The 12,232-nt window shown below is 40.8% G+C and overlaps 2 non-coding genes across 2 annotated transcripts; both read left to right on the top strand.

Moving 5' to 3' along the window:
- Positions 1–7,696: 7,696 nt before the first annotated feature.
- trnav-uac lies at positions 7,697–7,769 on the top strand. The gene has a single exon. It is a non-coding gene; the product is annotated as a tRNA-Val (tRNA).
- A 4,370-nt stretch (positions 7,770–12,139) lies between these two features.
- Positions 12,140–12,212, top strand: trnav-uac. Its single transcript has one exon. It is a non-coding gene; the product is annotated as a tRNA-Val (tRNA).
- Positions 12,213–12,232: the final 20 nt, after the last annotated feature.

The following is a 12,232-nucleotide window of genomic DNA, read 5'->3' as shown; positions in this document are numbered from 1 at the left end:
TTGTGAAGTGGAGAAACTAAGGTTAAATTAGACATATTCCAACGGTGAGTTAAAGGACTGGAGCTCGAGCTAAGAGGGAACCCTGGCTCGTACAACAAATCCCGTCTGAGACGCGGAGCATCAGTGAAAAACGATTAAGCTTCCCTGAAATCAGCCGTGCTGAGTAAATATCAGAGTGCTGCGGGCGAGAACAACTCCTGCCAGCTGAGAAACCAAACTGAGAAGCAGCGGGAGCTTCATTCTTCCTCCAAATTGGCAGAACAGGGAGATGATTTACGCTTGGAAAGGCTGGTCCTCTGGCGCCGGAGCTCTCCGCCTCCCTCATCAGACCCAGTCAATAGATTCACAACGAGCTGTTTGAAAAAAGCCTCCGCGCCGCCTGGAGGATCACCGTCCCTCCCCCCGATTCATTATCCACCCTTATCAGCTCTAATGAGAGAGACTCCACTCTGGAAGCAGTTTGCCCTCATGTATCTCACACACTCCTCAGATGTTTTACCGTATAAAAAAAAAGAAAAGAAAAAGAAAAAGAAAAAGAAAGAAAGAAAAGATTTGTGGTTTGAATGTGGAGAAAATAAACTTGAAGTACACCAGGGATCAGAAACACATGGAGCAAATCAGCTGAGACGACGAACCCTGAAATCTCAGCAGACATCGTGTCAGCGCAGGTGTGTGGTCGGATGGTCCAGCCTTTAAACACAGACTACCAGGGGCACATTCTGCACATTTTCCCCCAGCGACAACAAAACAACGTCTGAAGATGACGAAAAAAAAAAACTAAACTCACATGAGTGCGTCTTCTTCACGACGGCTGAGATTCCTGAAAGACAGAACACAGATGAGATGAGTTTCTGTGATTACTGATGTTTTTCAACGTAAAGCCCAGAACTCACCGATCAGGCATAACATTACGACCACCTTTCTAATATTGTCTAGGACTCACCAGAAGGTGCTGAATGTTTTTAGTCTGGGGTCTTTGAGGGGAGGGGCCTCTGTGGATCTTCCTACAGATACGTGATTAGTTTGGGATCTAGTCAATTTGGAGGCCAGGTCAACACTGGGCTGGGGGTGGGTGGGTTGGTGGGGGGTCTAGGTGGGTGCACATGTCAAAGTAACATCAACATGAATGAACGTCAGGTCCAAAAGTTTCCCAGTAGAACACAGAATTATCACAACATGGTTAAATTTAATTAATATTCACGTCTCCTGTCTGTGGTCATAATGTTGTGGCTGATCGGTGTATATAAACTTTGCGTGTAAGAAATAAAGGTGCAGGTCAAACAATAATATGAAGCTGCTCTCATCAGTCTGCACGTTTTCTACACTTGAGGTCCTTCCCTTGTTATTTTGTGTAAATGCTGTTGCTACGGTAGCCGCAGCATCTCGTGGTCGTCTGGACGACCGGGGCGTGATTGAGACTTTGGTCTCGGGGCCAAAATCTGTGACTCGTCCCTCTGGTCACTCTGCATCATCTCGCTCAGTCCATCTGGACGAGGTCACTGGAGTGTGAGCGCGTTGTCACGTCCGTCCACCACCTCCTCCTCCTCCTGCATATCGATACTGATACTGATGGGGGTGGGTAGGTTGGGGGGACGGGCATGGAGGTGGAGGTGGAGGATGTTGCCGTGGTAACCAGGTTTCCAGTGTAATCACATCATAGATTCCAAACTGTTTTTCTTTTCAGTTAAACATTTTAAAAGCTTTTTAAAACTTCTCTGGTGATCTTCATGTACGTTTATCCATTCAGTCCGTCCGTCTCCCCAACTCCCCCCACCCCCCCCTATCCCCTGGTACGGTTCACCTCTCCTGTCAAGTCTTCCCATCAGCCATCTGGTCACACAAGCCCATGACACAACAGGACGGTCAATCACTGTCGAGCACAGCCTGCAGAGTCCGAGTCTCCTTGTTCAGTCCTTCCAGACGCCGAGGTCGACCCAACTTTTTATGAGATCTCATAAAGTAATATTTAAGTCTCCATCAGCCATGAGACGTTTTAAGACAAGTCGTTTTAAAACTGATTTACATTCTTTGGGCCAGAACCTGATTCTGATACTTTAGAAATGGTGGTTTACTTTTTGTTTTTGTTTTTTTTCTGTGATAACGAGGTAATTTCCTTCATGCTGACTGATGGATGCCCTTAACTCTATACAGTAACCTAATGTAATGGGTCTGTTGTAAGGTGAGACGTTTGTGCTTTTATGTTCACTAGATAACGATTAAGTTTCTGGAGATCTTGAGAAAAAAAAGCTTTGTTTTCCCATGTTAACCGCAGAGATAAACCTGCTATGCTGAGAAAACAGAGCTCGTTTTCCTGAGATAACAAGATAAAAAAAGGGATTTTATAACAGGAGAACAGTGGAAAATAATATGAATGAATTCATGGCTGCTTAGGGCTTCTGTAGGTAACAGCCTGAACCTCTGTTCTTTACATGCATTTTTAAAGCCACGTTTAACTCTTATTTTGAAAGTCTCCAGCAACTTTAAGACGTATTTAAAGATTAATCCTTAATTTTAAAGGACATTTCAGATCTTCATTTTACACACTGAAAAAACTGGAATTAACTAAATCAAATACATCAATCAGTGTTTTAAAATAGGGTTTTATGTCTGACTCACTTTAAGAGTTTTTACTGGTTCTTAAATAAGTTAGTTAAAATGACACATCTACTATGTAGTGAACTGTTCTGTTTATGTTTCTCTTGCATCAACACAAACCTACTTGGAGAAATATGGAAACACTTACTTGCTGGCAAGTCAAATGTATCTGTTCCATAGCTGGTGACTATTTCAAGTAATATATGGCTCATTTTATTTACTTTTTAAGCTGAGTGTAAATAACCGTGAAACTTTTTAAAGACTTTGAGACACCAACGAAATAACCATCTGATAATGACTGATACGACTTCAGGTTCAGCTGGTTCATATCACTTTTAAATGACCATTTTACCTCCGGCCGCCTCCTGAAGGACAAAATGATCACATTTTTATTTATTTATTTTTTATGAAAGTGGACAATAAGCATGTTTCCTGAATGTGACTGACAGCAGTTTGTCCTCATACCGTCCAGGGAATAGTTTAAATTAGACCTCGGAAACAACCTTGACAGCTTAATATAAAAAAAACCTTGATGGACTGAAGGAACCTTCTCTCAGCGGTGGACGAAGTATTCACACAGTTTTATTATAAAACTACACAACAAAAAACTCTAAACTTGGGGAAAAAAATGGTTAAAATGAATAAATGTATCTAACAATACGACAAGAACATTTCAGACACGATTTCTTTAATCAAGTAAATCTGTCCAGCCTCAAACTAGTGTTTTAGATTAAAAACTAGTAGATTTGTGTTTACAGACTGATACTTTCCATTATATAGAAACAACATATTCCTCTCAGGGACAAGGACTGTGCGTTTAAAGAAATTTAAATTTGTTGAAGACCTGTAGTCATAGAAGACGACCAAGATGTCTCCATGTCTCCATCTTTTCAAACACTTATTGTTTCAGCAGCTGATCGTTTTTCCAGCTCCGTGTTTCTGATCCTCCTGGAAACTCCTCATCTGATGTTTTTACCCCACGTGGAGGAAACATGCTCAGAGAGAACGGATTTATTACTAGAAACATTAAGAGCTCACATGGTTCTTAAAGGTCTACACCAGAACCTCCTCTACATCTGATCTGATCCGTCTGTTCTGACTGAGGAGGCTACATGAGGCTGTTTCATTTTTAATTTATCAGTTTAACACCAGTGTCCATGTAAACGTAGCCAGTTAGTGTTCTCCTCATGAACTCCCTCCTCCTCACTCAGCTCAGACCGTCTCCTCCTCCTCCTCCTCCTGTTTCTTTCTGTCACAGCCGATCACACACTGACACACTGACCCAAAACCTGCAGCTCACTGCTGAAATATTCAGAGCTTTCCAGAGGAGTCGAGTCTGGCTGCCTGTCTGCAGAGAGAGGACGGAGGCGTGAGGTCTTTATGTGCAGCATCTGGATCCGTGCAGGAAGCATCAACCCCCAAAATATCTGGCCTAATCATCAGACCTACAGAAGGTAATACTAGGCTTAGTTTGCATTTCGGGTTTTTGTAGAGTATGTGATTGAAAAACTGAACACAAAGTTTCTGTTACAGTTTAATGTGGGCATCACAGTATGGGTTGGACTAATGGGTTAAATCTTTTCAGGGCTTTAGATAATGTGTGAAGGAACCTTTAGATTCCTGAACTAAGGATTGGCTCCTAGAATTAATGAACTATGGATCAAATGCTGATTAAAGATTATTTAATCCGGTGAGTTAAAGTCTGAGGACTCATTCCTCCTTCTTGGAACATCTTGAATCAAAATGGGAGGATTCGCAACCATGCATGTGTTTTCATACTGATGGTTTTTCCCTTGTGTTTTAACGGCGTGTAATCCACAGCGGTGGGGGTTTAAGAATATATCCAATCAAACACGTCTCTGTCATCCTGCTCTCCTCCATAATTCATCCAAAGAGCCGAGACGTGGAGGAAACTGGCGGAGCTGCTTCCAGCTGGACGCCCCGCTGCAGAGAGGAGTCTTTAAGAAGAAAAGCAGACGACGGAGTGAGCACATCCCTCAGGGCTCTGATGGATGGAGCAGGGAAGCATTTGCTCACAAAGAGCTGAGGCTCAAGGACGGTGAAGAGCGAACCATCTATTAATGCACCAAACTCACCAGCTGATTCATTTAAAAGAAAAACACTATATTTATATCTGGGGTTTGTGTGATTTAACTCATTGAAACTATATTCTAGCAAATATTTTAAAGGAGACTCCGTAAGACTAAAACCAACCTCATACTCTCAATCTGTTTTTTACAGTAGGATTCAATGTCCAGAGTTATGGCTAAAAAAAAAGTTTTCCAATTTAAATCCCGCTTTATTAAAGTCCTCTGACCAATATATGACGCATGCAGCCCATCCTGCCTCCTCTCGTTAGATATCTAACGAGGCTGGTTTCACAAGGCGAGATCAGTCGACGTGTGAGTTAGATCCAAAATATGAAACAAACTCTGAGAAGCAGCGTCAGGACTGAAAGACGATCGGATTTAAAAAGTCTGATGACAGAGACGAGCTGCACAAGAGCAAAGACGCATGAAAGACGGAGGAGATGCAACAAATCTCTAGAACCAATGACAGCATGAGTTTCTGAAATATCTCTAAATGAGTTGATACTGAATCAAACTGAATCAAACTTGAATGGATTCAGGACATTGAGACCTGACCCTCATCAAGGCCTCATCCTCCGTCAAAGCCAGAGACGTCGGGTGGATTTCTGGAGGAAACTGCAGATTTATTATAACGTGAAAGTGCTGCTTCATCTATTTTCAACTCCTGTTATTTTTGTTCTGCGTTATTTCAAATGATTCAGGTGTTTCTCCCTCGAGTACCTCGACTTCAGTGATCTTCACTTCCCTCAAACTGATCCTGATCTGAGTCTTGATGTGAAGTCTGAGGCAAACCATCACTTTGCTTTGTGACGACCTGCTATTAAGATTCCTATCAGCCTCAGCTGCACTTAAACTAAACTGAGTTGCAGATAGTTTTGAAATAATTCTGAACAGGTCTTGTAATCAGATTTCTGCACATTAAAACATTAGCGGTGCTACTGAAGAAATGAAAACATGTTAAATTATATATTTGTAAATGAAAATGATTCCTTTGCTTAATTTAAAGGCATCAAAAACGCAAATTTAACCTGAGAAACAACATTTAACCTCCTGAGACCCTGCGTCCTCATATGGGGACATTAAATTTTAGATTTGTAGCAGCTTATTCTGCTTCATTTAAATTTTTATCTTCTTAACTAGACACTAGTTGGTGTAAAAACATGATAGCATCATTTCAGTGGATTCATTCTGCAGCCGATCACGTAACAAAAGTGGACAAGGTACAAAACTTTATCAAATTTTACAGATTAAACCAATTTATTTATGATCTAGTTTAATATTAGAGGCAAATTCTGTGAATAATAACGAGCTACAACTTCATGAATTAACAATTACTCCATTATGGAAATTGGGAATTTGTTATTTGCAATTCTGCTTTTGCACAGCCATGTTCAGACATGAAAAAGAACAGTTTTGGTGACTTTATTATAATATCGAGTGAAATAATCCCTGTGTCCACACATGAGGACATCATTTCTTTCCAACAACAACTTCCTGTTCAAGGACGATGCTTAGTTTTTACAGTTCTTAGGTCCTAGTGGTCCCAAATAAAGAGAAGTTGGGAAATTAAAAATAAATAGCAAACAACAGCTCAGGTCTCCAGACGTTATAGGTGCCTTTTGGCATTTATGCCCACTAGGGGCGCCACAGAGCATGAGGAGGTGAGGAAGATGATGAAAAGAAATCATCCTGACACACAACCTGTTTTTATGAGAAATAATAATAAATCTAAAAATAACAAGGCGACTCCACAGGGCATCTTTAAGGCCCGAACTTCATCAGATTTAATTTGAGACACTTTAAGAGCTTCTCAGAAACCTACAGGTAGTCTGTGAACCGGAGCGGAGGCTGCCGGCTGACAGGCTGTCTGACAGGAGTTAAAGAAAAGTCAGGTTTAGCCCTCCAGACTGCAGCAGGTGTAACTTATGAAGTCAAAGCTGCAGTCAGCGCTGCTTCACCGTGTCTGATTTCTGTTTTAAAGCTCTGGAAGACGTAGAACACGACAGGCTGACACAACAAAGATGAAGGAAGTCTGCCTCCGTCTCTCAGCAGACGTCGCTGCTCCTGCGTCTCATAATTGTTTGGAGCGAGCGGCTCCTCGTACCAATTATAGCGCATTAGCAGCGGACGCCAAAGTCATTTCACCGGCGCTCATCAGGGAGCTCACAACAAAAACAGGGAGGAAAGCAGCCTCCCCTCCTCTCGCTGCCTGGAGCTGTCCGCAGCATCAAGTGAAGCGAGGATTTAAGATGGTGGCGATAGTATCAGATTTAAGGATTAGACGGAGAGACGTGAACTTTCTGTGACTTGTTTAAAAATGACGGGAGGAAGTGAGGAACACAGCTGCTGCAGAAATGAAACGCAGGGAAGATGAATAAAATAAACATGTTGATGGAAGGAAAACACTGAATGGCTAAAATAAGTTTATATGCTACTGGTGAAAAGTTTCAGACCAGCTTCAGTTTCCTCTGGTATAGTTGGTCAGAGCTTCATCCTACAGCAAGATAATGACCCAAAACATTAGTCCAAGCTCTACCAGAACTACCTCAGGATAAAAACTAGATGGAAAGCTTGAAAACATGGAGTGGACCATGACCCAGTCTCTGGACTTTAACCCCATGGAGCTGGTTCATGATGAACTGGACAGAAGAGTGAAAGCAAAGCTCCCTACAAGAGACACACAATCAATGTATATTTGATTTCCACAAGTGTGTTCACATGTTAAATCAGACAACGATGGTTACTGAGATGAGTCCAAAGTTTAGAATATATAGTGCCATGATTTTTATTTTTATTTTTTTAACGTCAGTGGTTCATTAAACCTCAACTCTTGTGTGGAAGCATCTTCACTTTTTGTGTTGTTCATTAGTCTCACAGTTGTCAGTGAATTAATAAATACTTTACACTGAAGTTGCCAACACTTTGCAATGTTCACTGCTGCCAGGAAAGAAAAAAATAAGTTGAGATCCAGCTGTTTGTCTGGTTAAATATGATTTACAGTCTAACACAGAGGTTCCATGGTGTAGTAGTTATCACATCTGCTTTACACGCAGAAGGTCCTGGGTTCAATCCCCAGTGGAACCAGTTCTTTGTCTTATTGTCAGTAAATACACACAAATGTCCAAAATTACAATTTAAACCTCAACTCAGACCATAGGACTGAAGAAGCTACTTGGATGAGCGGTGAAACATCTTATCAAACATCCTAGATGTCCAAATGTCTTTTGTTCTTTTACTTTTTTTTTTTTGGATCTGAAGGTGGACGTTTGCACCTTTGGAAAAGCTAAACATTTTCCACCTGTAGACTGATATTTAGCTGAGTGTAAAGCCAAGACAGTGATGTCCATCTTCTCATCTAAACTCTCAGAAAGAAACTTTTAACTCATTCAGTTGGTAATTCAAAATTCACCCTTTCTGATCAAACTGGAGCTGAAATACATGCATCCACACTGTGGGGGTACATGCACACGCACACTCACACACACACACACACACACACACACTCCTGGTAGTTGTTTCCTGTTAAAACCGCAGTAACGTCTGCTACCACCTCAGACAGGCGACACATGAAAGAGCAGCAGCTTATCACCAGCAGCCAAACACAACCGACACTCTGCTGCTGCAACTGAAGCCGCTCCAGCTCTGCAGGTACAACGAGCCGGGAGGAGGGGGGGGGGGGGGGGGGGGGGGGGGGGCGTGCAGGTTAAACGGGCCTGTCCACGTCTGATTTCTGTCTCATAACATCTACACTAACTCTGTCAGGCTGCAGACACAGAGGCTGGATGTTTCATCATGACAGGAGGAAACGCTGGACTACTTTCAGAGCATTAATCCAGATTAGGTGTTCTACTTAATGTGTGCAAGCAGGAGTTAAAAACCTGCAGAGATGTGGGGCTTTTCATTCATGTGAGGCCAGTTTAAAGTCACGTTTGCTCCACGTGGGTGAAACATCAGAGTGAGGAGGCAGAAACATGGAGGAACCTGGTGCCAGTATCATCTGGAGCACAAACCTGTCATTTAAAGCACGTGTTAAAAAAAACCACATCCACCATTAAATTCAATTTATCAAACTTCTATCATATACGACCATTTCTTACCTCCAAAAAGTCTATGAATGTCATGATATTTCTGCACATAAATTACAGCCTGGACACACACGGATAAAGTCTCTTTAAGGAAACCTCTTCACTTTCATTATTTTGTCCTAAAAAAGTATAATATCCTTGATCTAGACAGCTATCAATTTTTTATGAATGTCTGTCTCACTTTTAAACTTTTAAATGCTCTTGCCCCCCCACCACCTCTGAATGACAAAGAAGGACAAAGAAGGAGAGCTCTAACTAGAGGCGACTGTAATGTACCGAGGCGTAGGACTAAATTCTCCCTAAGACGAACACATTCCTGGAACAAGTTACCGCCACACATCAGAAGCTGTGATTAAAAATAAACCAGACATGTGCTCCCATAGCCTAAATAGTTTTCTTAATCTGATGCATAGTCAGTTCTTTGTCCATTAATGTTTTTTTTTTTTTTTAATAATATTTTTTGTCATAATATTGTCTGGTTTGATATTGTCTGTCGATGATTTTTGTCTTAAAATCTTCTGTGTCTGTGTTGTGTACCTGTCTTGGGACTACGGCTGAAAATTAGTATTTGTGCCAAGTCTGGTGCATTTACGCTGATGACGCATTAATGTTGATTAATGTGTAACGTCCCAATAAACTAATAATAATAATAATAGAATTAGAAAACACTGCAACAGCACACATGGGGCAGAAAACTAACACCAGTAAAGTAAGACAAAATAGAAGAAAAAATACAATATATATATATATATTGAATTGCACAGATAATGATTGTTGGACGTTGCACATATTAAATGGTAAACGTATTGAAACTCGAGGTGTAATAATATTGCACGCATGTTACGAGTGTTCACTTTGGAGCCAAACAGCAGCAGGAAGGAAAGACCTTCTGTATCTTTCCTTCACACTAACACAGACACTAAAGCTTTGCACTGATATCTAATGTCCTTAGTTGTGTGTGCACACCAGCGATATGGAGAAAATATCAATGTCTTTATGGATTTTATAATGTGCACAACTGTAGAATTTGAAGACGTACAGGATAAATAAATAAAAAGTGTGACTGTGTGCACATTGCCTCCTCTAGTGGAAATCAGTAGTAATCTATAGTCAAACTCCCACTCAAGAGGTAAAACCAGCAGTTGTCATTGTCAGTTTTACACTTGTACACATCTACAGGTACTAACCCCACACTACGTCTTTGTTTGTTTGTTAACTGATTTGTCTTTTTCTGTTCATGGTCGTTAAGTTACTTCCCTTTTTCTTTGTTTCAGCTAATCAGGCTGAGAAGACCTTTTAGGTTTTTGTTGGGTTAAAATAATTTTTTTTTTTTTGTAGACAGTTGTTTAATGTTAATAGTTAATCGAGTTTCCTCCCCTCCCATGTTTTTATTATTATTTTGTTTTTCTTTTGGACTAGTCCTAAGTCTATATAACCCTTGTGTGTCTCATTATGTTGAAGCCTTAGTTTCCTTTTTGCTTAGTTGATCTCATTATTTTTTCTAGATTTGTTTGGTCTTTATATTAGACTCAATTATTATTCTCATATTTTTGAAGCTTTCTTAAATATATTTGGGAAATCTATTTGTTCCATAACAATTTACACAGTGTGTGGTGTTGGAATATTTGTACTAAAACCTCTCCAGATTATGTAGTATTTCTATAACATTGTGAAGACTAAATAAAAAATGAACAATGAATGACACAACCCAGGACTGAACCCAACCTCGTTAACACTGGACCAGAACAGCCTCTTCTCACTCACTTTAAATATATCTTTAAGATGTATTTAGCCTCTCAGCGCTTCCCTTGGTCTCTATACAGGGAGAGAAACATGCCGTTCAGCCTTCTGTGCCCCCACCACAACCACACACATGTACACTCATTGCCCCTTCCCGCCTCTGGGGGGGCCCCCCATATGGACCCGATGGATGAGCCATTTGAAAGCTGTTCAGATAGATATCAGCAGAAAGCAACGCACATGTCAACCAGCGCAGCACAGAGAAACAATAAAGTTGGTTGTGTCATCTTATATAAGACTGAATTTAAATCTCCTCTGATCTATGATGAAAAATGACTCATTTATATTTATATTTATATGCATTTATTCTGTTTGAGTACATTTGTCCGACGGCGACGGATGAACGACGCCTCCAGCTCGCAGCCTCTAAATAAACAAACAGGTGGAGATAACATATGCTGTTAAAAAATCACGGTGCTGCTCCGCTTACATTTCTCACAATCAGTCCAACTCCAGCCACTTAAATCAGGCATGAAGTGAATGCTTTGAATTACACAATTATTACTGATTATTTAAAGGGTAGAATTGTAAAAGGAGGCAATTAAAATCACAAAAAGTACAGCAAAAATGATCTATTGTCTACAGACTTCTCCACAGCTTGTAAACAGTGTGATGTATTTTGAGGGGCGGGGCTTAGCTGGAGGCGAAACATCTCAAACACTATGGACTGTAAACGCCAGTTAGCATATTTCAGTGTTTTGTCAAGAATAGATGAGAAAAACGTATATATTTTGTAGAATATACTAATACACTCACTGAGACTGTGAGTGTTATCTTAAAAAGTTGACTCTGTCTGATGGGACTATATTCATCAACCCCTACACTCTCACTCACTGGATGGACGATTTGACCAAAGGACACAGAGGGGACGAAGTCTGGTCTGTCTTTATCAAATGAAGCCTCTCCAACAAAGATATTACAAGAAGTAAGTGGAACCACTGTGGAGGGGAACGTAGTAAATGCAACTTCTGCTTGGACACCACTGAAACACGCAACTAACGATGTGTTAGTTAATGGTTAGCATTAGCATTAACGTGTAACAAGAATCCCCTAAATAATGATTAATTTGACGTTATTTCAGTCACAATTCATCCGAACCCATAACGTTACCCAGGCTGAAAATCATGATTCATTACCGTTGTCGATTGTCTCACTCACAATCCTTTTCTTTTAATCACGTTCAACCAAAGTTGTCTACGACTGGAGGTGGCTGGATAAAACTCCAAGTTACTGTTTTTGATTTTTGGGTTTTGGCACCGGAAATACAGCAAGACGACATTTCCATAGTTGAAAGTGACAGTGTTTTCGCCTTAAGTTTCCCTCAGTTTTGCCTCCAGTTAACGTCATGATGTCACAGTGATGTCGACCATGAAGGGGCCAAACTCCAATTGGATGGAAAGACATGCAAAGATCCGTGAACTCACGGGCTCTTTCTGGAAGAAGACTGGGTGAAACCCCAAATAGAAAAATGATTCAGTCTTTTGCTTTTGTTAAGTTTCTTCCCAGTGAAGATGTGAAAATTAGCTCATCTATCAGTCGCTTTACGAATGGCTTTACATTTCTCCACAGGGTTCCATGGTGTAGTAGTTATCACATCTGCTTTACACGCAGAAGGTCCTGGGTTCAATCCCCAGTGGAACCTTCATTTTTCAATAAATAAGA

Source organism: Mugil cephalus, chromosome 3 (assembly GCF_022458985.1).
Source record: "Mugil cephalus isolate CIBA_MC_2020 chromosome 3, CIBA_Mcephalus_1.1, whole genome shotgun sequence".
Classification (NCBI taxonomy): Eukaryota; Metazoa; Chordata; class Actinopteri; order Mugiliformes; family Mugilidae; genus Mugil; species Mugil cephalus.
This window is presented reverse-complemented; position numbering and strand designations above follow the sequence as displayed.